Source organism: Sinohyriopsis cumingii, chromosome 9, assembly GCF_028554795.1.
Source record: "Sinohyriopsis cumingii isolate HCF-2022 chromosome 9, ASM2855479v2, whole genome shotgun sequence".
NCBI lineage: Eukaryota > Metazoa > Mollusca > Bivalvia > Unionida > Unionidae > Sinohyriopsis > Sinohyriopsis cumingii.
In genome coordinates, this window is record NC_142969.1 from 62,931,040 (window position 1) to 62,944,183 (window position 13,144).

General features: G+C 33.8%; 1 long non-coding RNA gene across 1 annotated transcript in view; it reads left to right on the forward strand.

The window, feature by feature from the left end:
• Positions 1 to 1,153: 1,153 nt before the first annotated feature.
• The window catches only part of LOC149791916 (uncharacterized), a 49,137-nt gene continuing 37,146 nt past the window's right edge, over positions 1,154 to 13,144 (forward strand). The window contains exon 1 of the long non-coding RNA XR_016423442.1: positions 1,154 to 1,216. This is a non-coding gene — a long non-coding RNA (uncharacterized LOC149791916). The remainder of the gene's footprint in view (positions 1,217 to 13,144) is intronic.

Below are 13,144 nucleotides of genomic sequence, written 5' to 3' on the forward strand. Positions count from 1 at the left end.
TTCCCATATTTAATCTCAACGAACTTGTCACAGAGGAAAATATTCACTCAGCAGCGAACTATTTTCCTGATCCATTTGATAAAACTAATCAGTTCTCTTTAGACAGCGAAATTACGACCACTTTTTAAAATACTCATTATGTGCATATCGAATGGTTAACGTCTGGATACCAGACTATGTGCATATCGAATGGTTAACGTCTGGGTACCAGACTATGTGCATAAGAGATTTTTTAAATAGCGTAACGCGTTAAAAATGTTGACGACATTATGACAAAAGGGTCTTTTATGTCCAAATGTGTACTAATTGTTGTTGTTGTTGTTATTATTATTATTATTATTATTATTATTATTATTATTATTATATTAAGAAGAAGAAGAAGAAGAAGAAGAAGAAGAAGAAGAAGAAGAAGAAGAAAAGAAGAATAATAATAAGAAGAAGAAATTCAACATTATTGTCGTTCTAATTTATATATAGGAACTCATGTTTGCTCGACATTTTTCAATGGAAACGAAATGTTCTTTATAGACATGTGGTTTATCATTTCCTTAAGAATTTCGGTTGATAAGAAGAAGAAATTTTTATTCATTTTGATGATTTCTTGTAAACTGTAAAAAAGCCTATTATCACTTTGAAAAATAGAAATTATGGAGGAAAAACGTATCCCAACCATGTAAATGATTTCCTGCAATCAAGCGTCAAAGTGATAAAGATCGTCTTTTCGAGTAGACTCTCCTAATGCTTTATATTTCCGGAAATATTACAGTGCATTGCAAATTATTCTTCTTTTTCTTTTCCTCTTCTTCTTCTTCTTTTTAATGATAATAATAATAATAATAATAATAATAATAATAATAATGATAAGAAAGAATGAAAGGTAACGTGGTTTCAAAAAACCTTTTAAGTCCAGAAAACATGTGTCTTGTGTGTAAGTAGGAGAGAGAGAGAGACGGACAGACAGACATAGACAGAGAGAGCTAGCTTCTAATTTTACTTAATTCAGGCCACACAATTGCAGTTCAAGATTGTGTGTTGTTTATTACCGATTAGGTATCAGTTTCTGATGTTATCGAAGGTTATCAGTCCGCGGCGGTGATTGGTGGGTCTTTCCCAGTATTAGTAGAAACCAGGTAACCCTAGGTCATACTGCACTCGCACCTGGGTGTCTTGAAACAGTTTGCACCGTTGGAAACCAAGAGAAGTACAGTTTGCAATCGTAAGTAAATTGTCCTTTTGTACTTTTAGTATTGAGATCATTATATCCATCAATGTGTTCTGTTTTCTCCATGTTCATTTTCTTTTAAAAATCGATTGGTGTTTCGAACCTTATCGTTTCATTAGGAAGAATTATATGAAAGAATTTTGATTTTGTGTACCTCACGGTTTTCCACAACGCTTCTGAATTTTGATTTCTGTACCACACGGTTTTCTACAACGCTTCTAAATTTTGATTTCTGTACCACACGGTTTTCTACAACGCTTCTGAAGAGAAAAATGTTCTCTTCTTTAGTTTTAAGAACATTTTAAATTACTGGCTAGAGTATCATTTTATCTTTTTTTCTTGAAATTAATTTATCTGCGACCATGGATTCCTTGACATATATGTGAAAAATAGAAAATTTTGAACAATCAGTTCAAGTAATAAACAAATAATGACTTTTTATAATTTAATTAAAAATATATCATGCTAAAGTAAACAGAAATATCAAGTTTGGTGGGGTGGGTGGGTTGGAGTGGTTATAATAAGTTTAACTACAGACCATTAAGTAAAAAAGTAAAATGTTTTATCATAGATGTTTGAAATTGCTGCAAATAAAAATGTATCTATGTTTATTGTTTCAATTTTTGTTTGTTTTTTTACGGTGTTTTGTCTTTGTTTTTTTTTTTTAAATTACGATTTTGTGACACTGCTTGCCACGGCATTAAGTGTGGAATGTGCTGGTACTCCTCATACATCTTTCAAGAATTATACATTGCTAGTTGATAGATTTGTAGCTGTATTAGAAGTCTGATCCTAGTTCTGGGTGGGGAACTGGAGCGAGGCTGGGGTGAGGATTAATGTGATTAATTTTTTCAATATTTGGATCCATCCTCAGGGGCCAAAGCCGAAGCGGTTGGGATATTCTTGGATAAATATAATGTAATAAGTATAAGAGAAATGCAAAGGAATATACAGCTGTTAGACAGATTTCAAGTTATTATTTAAATACATCTTACATAAAATGTGCGTTCTCTCTCACAAGTATCCCTGCTTTTCTATGGTCTAAGAACGGCGACGATTGGTATTGATTAAAATGCTGAGTAATCAAACATTACTGAATTCCTAATATAGTAACAAAAAGGGCTTCTATCTCTTACATTATGTTTTCATTGTTTTTGGTTTGATCAACACCACTACTTGCTTCTTGATGTTTAAATAGCGTCATCCATGATACATAGACTTGCTGACCTTTATTCTGGTACGAAGTAAGCAAATCTGTTAATAAGACACCAGGAGACTACTTTCTTTATGACTTAATTAAACGACTGACTGGTCCATTGTTTTGATTAGCTTAACGAGATTGTTTGATGTATTTATTCGAATTCGCAATCCATTTAATATCACTGTGAAAGTGCAAGGTGTCATTCTTTTTGTTATGACTCAGTTATATTTTACAACTTTCCATTGTTGTGCTGATATGAATTTTAATACATGCACATGTTCTTATAAAACTCGTCTTCTTTCCCTTTCTGGAATTGAATATTAACATTGAACTTTGGAGACAGTCTAGCTCATATTGTACAGTTTTGCTCGTTTGCACGCATATGGGAGTGTTCGTGATGTACGCGTTTACTTTTGTATTGTTATGACCTTGTCATTTTGTTTATTATGCCACGGACGTCTTTGTATCACTAAACTAATCAGACGTAACCTTGCAGACACTAAGAAAGCGTCAATGTTTGCCTCAAATTTTTCCTGGACATTTGCCTACAAGCGAAGAATGATATTTGCTCTGAAAGAAAGCTGCGTTAAAATTAAACATAATATAACATGTTTACGAGCCCTGTCACTTGACTTGTACATACGATGACAAACTAAACAAGGCTGATTTTTGACCGGTTTAGGAAGGGTTAAATATACTTAAATTTGAAGTCTTTTCTTTAAAATGCCACTATCATTTTAGAAATGTATCTTAAGCTATCCTGATTTTTGTGACATGCTGTTCTCAAGTGTTAATGCCTCACATAAGTGCAGTCTATATATATATATATATATATATATATATATATATATATATATATATATATATATATATATATATATATATATATATATATATATATATATATATATATATATATATATATATATATACATATATCCTTTTAGGGAGGCGATACGTCTTTTTCAAAGAAAATAAGTCTATTGTTACCGACTCCAGAAACTGAATCCTCCAAATGCTTTATGGTTTGTCAAAATATCTGGCACTTGGTAAAGGCTTCGTATTTCTACCTGACACGACATCAACCCCGAAACTCACAGCCACGCGGGAAATTTATGAACTGGTATTGATTAGAAACTTATCTATACACATTCTGTCATTCTACGCGTTTAAAACTCAATTAAATGCCTCTCTAATACATTACAAAAATCGTTTCTTATCTCCTAATCCTGAACGCGATATAATATTTTCCTTTAAGGGGATGTGGGAGGTAAGTTTTTTGATGTACAGTCAAGATTTATTAACTTCGTTTTTGGAGTATAGTCTCGGTCCTAAATTATACCTTCATGTCCATGCAAGCAAGACCCGACTCTAGATTCATCATTCATGGTATTTGCTTTTTATTATTTGGCCATATTGTCCATCAACATTTCGTAATAGGTGCGAGATACAAAATGTCGAAATAAGCTGGGAAAACGGTTTGGGTGATTTACTTAATAGTGGCAGTTTAAATAACTATTCAAACTGGATGTGTGTGTGTGTGTGTGTGTGTGTGTGTGTGATTTAGATTTTTAACGTAGCTTTATCCATTTTTCAGTCATATCGCTACGATATCTGCAGTGTGGCAGTTTATAGTGATGTTCAGCACTGCGGCATCACGCACCAAACATGACGTAGCATGACGTCCCCCCCCCCCCCGTCACATTATCCTGACACCAGGCCGACTAGTCCTAACACTAACCTCTTAATTCTGAGCGCCAAGCGAGGCAGCTGTTATTACCGTTTTAAAAAGTCGTTGTTATGACACAGCCGGGGTTCGAACCCGCGTCCTTCCGCATCCGAGGCGGACACTCTACCACTAGGCCACCGGAACGGTCAAAGTGGATTAGAATGATAATTGTTCTCAGGAATGGACATAGCTGTTCAGTGTAACCAGTGATATAATATTTTGATTCTTAAAGATAAGTCTATGAAAACAACTAGATTAACAAAACTTGACAGTTCCGTGCATGAGTCATGTACCTCACCCTCTTCCTGGAAATGCACACAAATGGTAAAAACCCAAAAGAAAGGATATTAGGTCAATGAAAGCTATTGATTTTATTTTTTTTATTTTTTTTTTTTTGGGGGGGGGGTAATATCAGAAATGGATTTAAGTATTGTCTTAGTAGGCTGAAGACGTTAAAATAATTTAAAATGCTTAAAAGACATCGATTATTATCGCAGATGGTTTACTATTTTGACATGATACTATTATGCACCAACTTTAATGCAGACTCAAGTCTTGAATCCAGAACTCCAGTTCAACCAATTCAAATCGTGCATTTCACCAAATGCTTTACACCGTTTACCAATCACAGCTACTCCCAAAACGTACAACCTTTCAGATTTTGTTCAATTTCGATAGTTTCGGCCTTTAAAGTGTGAAAAAGAAAAAGATTCCAAAAACTATGTTATATCTTTCTCAAACGACTTTTCAAAAACATCAGTGCTGAGAGATCAACATTGCACGTGCTCCGCAAGTACAGTTTTTCTGGGTACATTTTGCCAGCAAGTAATTATGGTTCACAATGATACCCATTTCCGGTAGTCGAAAACATACGATTAACTTGGGTTTGAAATTGTAAATGCTATAATAGTAAAATTCTAAGAAGATCTAGAAAATAATAAGTGATATTTGTGGTAAATATAAAGTAAAAGCAAATACAGTCCAAGTATAATTTTATCATAAAACTCGAAGGACATAAACCGATGAGCACCAAAGAAATCCAAATAATGGTTTGTTGATACTGAATAGATCAAGCAAAAGCAACATCATACACAAGTTGCCATGTACATGCTCTTATGATCAAACCATTCGATAGTGCTTCAGCAAACATTGTTTGATTCCTTGATTACAATATTGACGGTTTTAAAGGTGCATAAAATATACTTCAAAAGGACTAGATTTGGACCAGCCATGGTGCGTGTGGGAAGTATGGAGGAGTGGGGTGGGTACCGACCAGTACCATTATACTTCAGTTCCTAGTGGATAGAAATGATGCGTTCGAAAGACACAACCTTCATACAGTTGTCGATCGAAAACTGATCTTCAGAATCTTCAAGTTTCAACTTTGTACATGTTTATTTATTCTATATCAAATGCTTGCATTTAATATATGACCATGAAAATCACATACTTAGACAGTATTGTACAAGGCCCTTGTGTCTTATACTTACAGCACATATCATATTTGTTTCTCCGTTTTAAACAACGTTTTTTATTTTTTGCTTTTTCTTTTAAAATGCTACAAACTGCTTTACTTAATCAATACTGACAAGAAAGCATGTTAAAAGTCTTTTTGTGCATTACGGCTACTTTGCAAAATGACTAATTTTATAATGTGAATAATTCTACGACTAAAAAAAATATGTTTACGGTTGAAGCTTAGGGATCTACCCATACTTAAGATAACCTGCAAAAACTGAACAAACTCTTATCTCCATCAATGATCGAGGTTTGCTGAAACATAACACTGGTCTTGAGGAAACAAAACGAATACAATAGCTATACCCTGGATGGATTAATAACTAACTATTCGATTTGAACTAAACACATTATTACTATGTTTCTTTTCCCAAGGTTTTATAATTATAGACAAATTAGTTTATGATCATAGACCTCAATAACATGAAATTAAGAGAATTAACAAAAGATTTATTTCCATTGAAATATCACAAAATTCACAGGGATCTACCTTGTTATTAAAAGTAAAGAAACTGTTTTATTCTCAAGGTCAGGGACATTGAAATGAAGTATAATACGGTTTACGCCACAAACATTATTTATCTGAAATCTAACAACATTAGCTTTGATGTATTTGTAAGGACTACAACTCATATTCGTCTCTGCATGAAATGACAAATGTCTGCATCATTTACTAAAGAACTGTTTTGTTTCAAGGTAAAAGATGAATGTCGATTTACCTGGGGTAGCAATGCATTTAAGACATCATAAAGCTTGTTATCAAATATTTGTGTCCGTCAGCCTGTCAAATAATTAAGTTTTGTGAATCCCAGATATGTATCATTGGTCACAGTAGCATTATTGTTTGTAGTAGTAGTAGTAGTTTTTGTTTTTGTTGTTGTTGTTGCTGCTGCTGCTGCTGTTACTGCTCTCTTTATGAATGTTACAGGTGGTCTAGGTATTGCTTTTGCTCTTGACAAACAGGTAAGGAGAGATTATATTACACGAGTACTCATTTCAAATGAAATTCATCAAAAGAGCCAACTATTTTATATCTTTGAGGCATTGTTGATGTAAACTTATATTTATTACTTAGACCAGTAGAAAAACAAAAGAAATTCATCAAAAGAGCTAAATATTGTATATCTTTGAGACATTGTTGTTGTGAACTTATATTTATTACTTTGACCTGTAGAAAAACACCAGTGTTTATTTTGACAGAACAGCAGGTTAGTGTAGCAAACTGACTTTTTGGAAATGAATTCCAAGTCCTTGGTCACAGCGCCTTTGCCATACATGTTGCAATTACGTCATTTGAAACGTCAAGAAATTGTGACATATATATATATATGACATTTAGAACAAAATGTATGATATGTACATAATAGCCTAAAAATGTCCATGGGCAATCCGCGTCAAGTAGTTGAAAGCTCAGTACTTTTATTCATCGATAAAAAATCTTATTTTCAGTTTAATAAGCTTTGGAAAGGAAAATTCCAAATGCAACATTAAAAAAGCCATTCTTCTGATTTTAAGCTATTGATGTTTAAAGAAGAAAATGTAGCATACATTGCCTCCAGTTTTCAAGCTTGAACGAAGATCTTACGCAAGTTACCAAAGCTAATTGAATTCTAAAGAAAAATTAATTTTTATTTAATTATTAATTATCATTTTACCACCGTCCATGGATAAGCCTATCTAAACATTATAGACTGAATTATCACATCTGATTTACAACTGAAAGCAACAGTGAACTAATACATTGCCATGTCATGCAGAATAATGGGGAAAACCTGATAGCATTATTAGCTAGTGCTGCACAATTGGAAACTTAACGAAGCAAGAATATTTACGCCAAATTAAGCGGCACATGTCTAAAATGTTTTGGTCTTTTAGTAATGCTTAATTACACTTAAAAAGGAAGAAAATATCTTAGAATTCTCCAGCATAGTCGTATCGACAATGGTAACACTAACACGATAAGCTATTGTTTCCTTCCGCCATAATGGTAAACAATTAATTCCTAGCGATAAGTCTATGTAAGGTACATTTCCTTTTGACTGTAACTTCGAAACATGTTTCAAAGCAAAAGCTGAGAAAGGGTTGATTTATGCATTGTGAACACGAATACTATGTGCTCTGAATTTGGTAATCCGCTCGGTACCTTTAAAAGTCCAGAGTTCGTTGAAAAAGACCACTAGTTAATCCAGAAAGAATGCAACAAAAAAGAATTTGTAGGTAGGCAGGTCGGTTAGCAAAATACCAAGAAATTTTAGACATGTAGGTAGGTAAGTCGGTACGTAAACAGATCTTACGCACGTACGTAGGCACATTTGTACATACATGCATTACGAAGTAAGTAGAGTGCTGCTAGTAATCCGCGCCAAAGAAGAAAAACGTGACATGTTTCCATTAAACAACAGACTCAAACATTGATTTTCTGGGTGACAGTTTTATAATTTTATTAACATAAGCAGTCTTTTTTCTGAGTCACGATGTTATACTTCGTCTTTTTATTCTTCTTGATTTCTTTGTGGTGTTTATTTTGCAGAAGATACATAGTACGGCTCATTAAAGTTTTCTCTGGTTCCTTGCAGCTTGCACCTGTAAGATGAGCTGACATAGCAAAAGCATGATATTGCGCAAACTAAAAGTACTATATTACTAAATGTTTGAAGAAAATTATTCAGTTCTTTTAATCGTATATAACCAATTTTAATATCCGCCATAATCCATGACTTCACCTCGAATAGAACTATAACATGAGACCGGAAAAGATTCATAAAAACCAAAAATATGTGAGGCCTTAACCAAATATTAAATTTAGGCTAATCTAAGCGTATGAACACAACTGTTTTGTTGAAAAATTATACATTACCAAGGGCCTACTTGTTTCATCATTTCCGCATTGCAATAATATCATTCAGTACGTCAGTTTTATTAAGTAATCTGAAGTTGTCTATATCGTACAGTAAGCCAGTTTTGTAAGTGTTCTGAGGTTGTCTATATCGTACAGTAAGCCATTTTTGTAAGTGTTCTGAGGTTGTATATATCGTACAGTAAGCCAGTTTTAATACGTAATTTGGGGTTGTCGATATAATTTCAGTGAGTCCGAATTAGCACGTAAACGTAAAGTTGAGTCAGCTTTATTAAGTAGTCTGAGGTTTGTCTATATTACTCAGTAAGTCACTGTTAGTAAGTAATTTAAATATTGGCTGTTGTCATAAAAAGATCTTTATTGAACTATTAAAAATATCACAAAGAACAATAATGTTAAACTATATAGGAAACGACTCAGATAAATTCAGATTATGGGATTGATGAGGAAAAAAATTTCAGGTCTGAAACTTATTGCCTTTCACTGCACTTAGATGACTATAAATGGACCCCCCCCCCCGCCCCACTTCAAAATATAATCAAGATACTCCAATATTATATTCAAGTCGTTTTTAACAGACTATCGTCTTTGCCACATACTCGAAATGGACAAAACGTAAAGGTGAAGAGCTTACAAATATGGCGACATTATATATACCGTATAACCCATCGAGTATAAAAAGAAATTAGGGAAGTTTACCTTAAAGACTTATAAAAGCAAACCTGAATTGAAAAGGATATCTACGCTTTCACATTTAATGAAATCGGCTTGATATTAGTATTTTGTTTTCCTGTGAGTAGAAATTATAGCGTACGGGATTTCCAAAAGTCTACGAAATAAACTGTGAGGCTGTGCACATTCGAGATATGGTAGTGACTATTTTTACAGCATCGGTCAATTTGGTCATCGATCGGACCCCCCCCCCCCCAACGAACTGAAGTGATATTTTGGGGGAAGAATGATATATACAAAATGTCGAAATAAATTAATACACCGCCCAATGTTGACCTCAGATTTTCTGCGTTTGTCTTCTCCTTCATTTATTGGTACCTTCATCTATTAGTAACTTCCTTTATTGATACCTTCATTTATTGGTAAAGCCTCCACAAGTTTGATAAAGATTTGTGATTTCAACTGCTGCATTCTTTTAGAGTGACTGAGAATTTGTTTTGCAGATAGTTTTCCTTTCTGCCTCTGTCTGTCTGTCATGGAGCCATACAGGATTTAACATATGAATTTAATCTATATCCTAATCCCTTTGTAACTTTTAAAAGGATTTCTGACGATTTGATCCATTGAAATATGCTAGGAGGAATCTTAAGAATCAGAAACACACAAGATTTTTTTTAATTGCTCCATTTCGTCCTAGTAAATTCGGAAAGTAATGAATAGGAAAGAAAACATGCGTCGGGATAATGAACAAAACCTGTTGTTTCTTTCTTCATTCAATGCACTTATACAGTAATGGTTGTTCGACCGTTCGGTAATGATGTCTGTCATAACACTAAACCGAGCCTAAGTCAAGGGAGATAATGCAGTTGCCAATTAGAAACAATCTAACTTTTCATTATTTTTAGTGCGAAATTCGGGCATTCAGAACTTATGCTTGACATGCATAACAAAATATTTTCTTCTATAAAAGCGTGACAACTTAACTCGATGATGTTTGTCTCCATATGTTACCGTTGAAAACCATTGTACTCCATTATCCTTAACGTGAAATTCGACTTAAAGCTAAGAACAACAGGTCTACGAAAGAGACATAAGGGAATCAGCCTTCCTTCGATCCTGTTTATGGCCTTAAAACCCTTCGATCAATTTATCTCTGGTAATAACTACATTATGTCGAACTTTGACCGAATAAACACAGCTATTGTCAATACTTTGTACAAAGTAATTATAATGAGTACCAGCGTGTTTCAGTAGAAGCAGCTAAAATTGATAAAATTCATGAACATAATATTCTCCATGGACATTTCTGCGGGCGATACTTATAAACAGGTTATATGGCTGATTCATATTACATCGGTTATCAAAATACATCTGTCTGCTTGCAATCAAATAATGGCTTTGGAAGCAGCAAACAAAAGACATGGCTCAATTATTTAAGGATTGTGTCAACAAACTTATAGCTTATAGCTTACACCATTACTTATTTAAAATAAAACTATAGGCAAATATATAATCGTTTTTTGCTCAGTCGCTTTTGATTATATCGTCTGTGATGTTCAAGCAGGGTTGGGACAGTGGACTCTCGATTAGACGGTGAACTACTTGAGACTTTCTAGACCAGGCCGGTTCGAGAAAAGTTGTATGCGTTTTGGGGTAAGTCACTGATACGACTACAATGCCAGCTTCATTTCTCGATGTGCTGCTACACATCAGATAATGAATCAAATAATTAATATATAATAGTCATTTTATAATGAATTAAGCAAATAATAATAATAATAATAATATTAATAATAATAATAATAATAATAATAATAATAATAATAATAATAATAGAAATAATTGAAATAATAATAATAATAATAATAATAATAATAATAATAATAATAATAATAATAACAATAATAATAATAATAATAATAATAATAATAATAATAATAATAAAAGTAGTAGTAGTAGAAGCAATTGTAGTAGTAGCAGTAGTTAAAATAGTATTAGGCGCCCAGGCAAACGTACGTGGTATGTCAAAAGTATCAGTGGGGGGGGATGTTAATTGCAATTTTAACATATTTTTACCTATAAAGTGCCAAGAAAACGGGAGTTAAGTGCCTTGCACAAAGACACAAAGAGGCAGCTAGTCTGGGCGGATATCCAACCCGTGACCCTCGTATTTCGAGTCTACCTAATTAGCTACTGCTCTTCCCGGCATGTCAAGAGAACCGCCACAGAAATCCACGCTGGTAGGGGTGGGTATATTTTTGACGTACAAACTACTGAATGTGAGTCAGGCACTGAGCTCCCTTACTTCAAGTTAGTAGAGGAAGAAACTAATTAAGACATCAAAGGAGAAAATATTTCTATATTTTAAGAACACTGAAGTAATATACAATCCGTCAGTACTTTTGTTATTTATTGTACACCAAATTCAGTGACAGGAAATGTTGGAGGTTTTGCAATGCATATTAAATGAAAATTGAAACTATACATAGTTTTTCAATAGCTTAAATAATGACAGACACAGCAATAGAAATAGACGCCAAAATCGTATCTCGATAGAAAACTTATCAGATAGTGGAGATGCCGTTAAGAAAATATGATCAGATGTTGAGTGATGTTATGAATGAACACTGAATACATTTTTCTGAAGATCGCATGTCATGTAAGCTTAAATTAAAATTATGTTTCATCTATTCTTCGAAGTCAGCATTGTGACCTAATAGTCATACTGTTTTACCTGTACTAAATATATGCTTAAGGCAAAAATACACACCTACCAGATTGCCAGTGCAATAAATATCACTTGGAAGATACTGTGATTGTTGCCATTTTCCTAATGTTGTATTTTAAGTACGGTTGAGGTTACCATTATAACGTGCAGAACTATCCTTTTTGTAAGTTCCTATTGTAAAATCGTTGAAGCGGGCAAGACGTTTTGTAAGTATGCCTTGGTACAGACATATGGACAAAACAGGCACGTTTCTAGACAACTATTCTCAAATGACACGTTGAATACACTCTCGTGATTTTCGAATCGATCTCCAGATAGTGCTAACATAGTTCCGTCACATTCCATCTAAAATAAAAGAGCTAAACAATCTGCAGATGGTAACTTAAGACATCTGCAATAACAAGCCTAAGAATTTTGTATTATCAGTTTTTTCATTGCACTTGCAGTGTCTTCTTCCTACTTGGATGGTCATATCAGCATGGCGTTTTCACTGAAAGACTTCTTTTGGCGTCAAGTTGGTCATAAATTAAACTGGTGCTGATCTGAGATCCAATAGGGCCGCCACGTCAACCATCTTGTTATCATAACTCTTAATTCCATTTATTTTAGCGTATGATTCATGGGAGTACTTTGGGCTGTAGAGTATATATCTTATGATGTCCATCTATCAATAAACTGCTTGCTCCGCCATTTTCACATCCTGGATTGCAAAGTTAAATTGTAAAATTCGTGCCGATAGCTGTTTTTTACTTTGCATAGATTTTGTATTTTGTTCATTGTACGTTCAGAAGCTGGTATTATCTAGTCTGGTAAAAGTAGTTTTCCGTATTTAAATAACTACTAAAGATAGTGTACTTTTGACTAATTCAGGCTGATTTTCTAAGTACAAGGGAGCAGATATTTTGTTAACTAAGTACTTAGATCATGTACAATTTCCATAAATATCCACAGATATTTCAGCCACAGTACATGAACGTAACACAGTTCCCTAGTCGTTTCACTTGTAATGACGCCATTATACATGACCCCAATCCGTCAAGGTCAATGGCAATATTCAAGGCTCTTCCCCGGAAGTCTCATACGTGACTATGACAACAGCGGCGTGTGCAGTCCATGAACTAATTTGAACTATATTGAAATGGTTTAGTGCTCTAGGTTTTACCTCATATTAAAGTCCGTCAGTAACGATGAATGAAAACGAACCCTGTATGTATCTC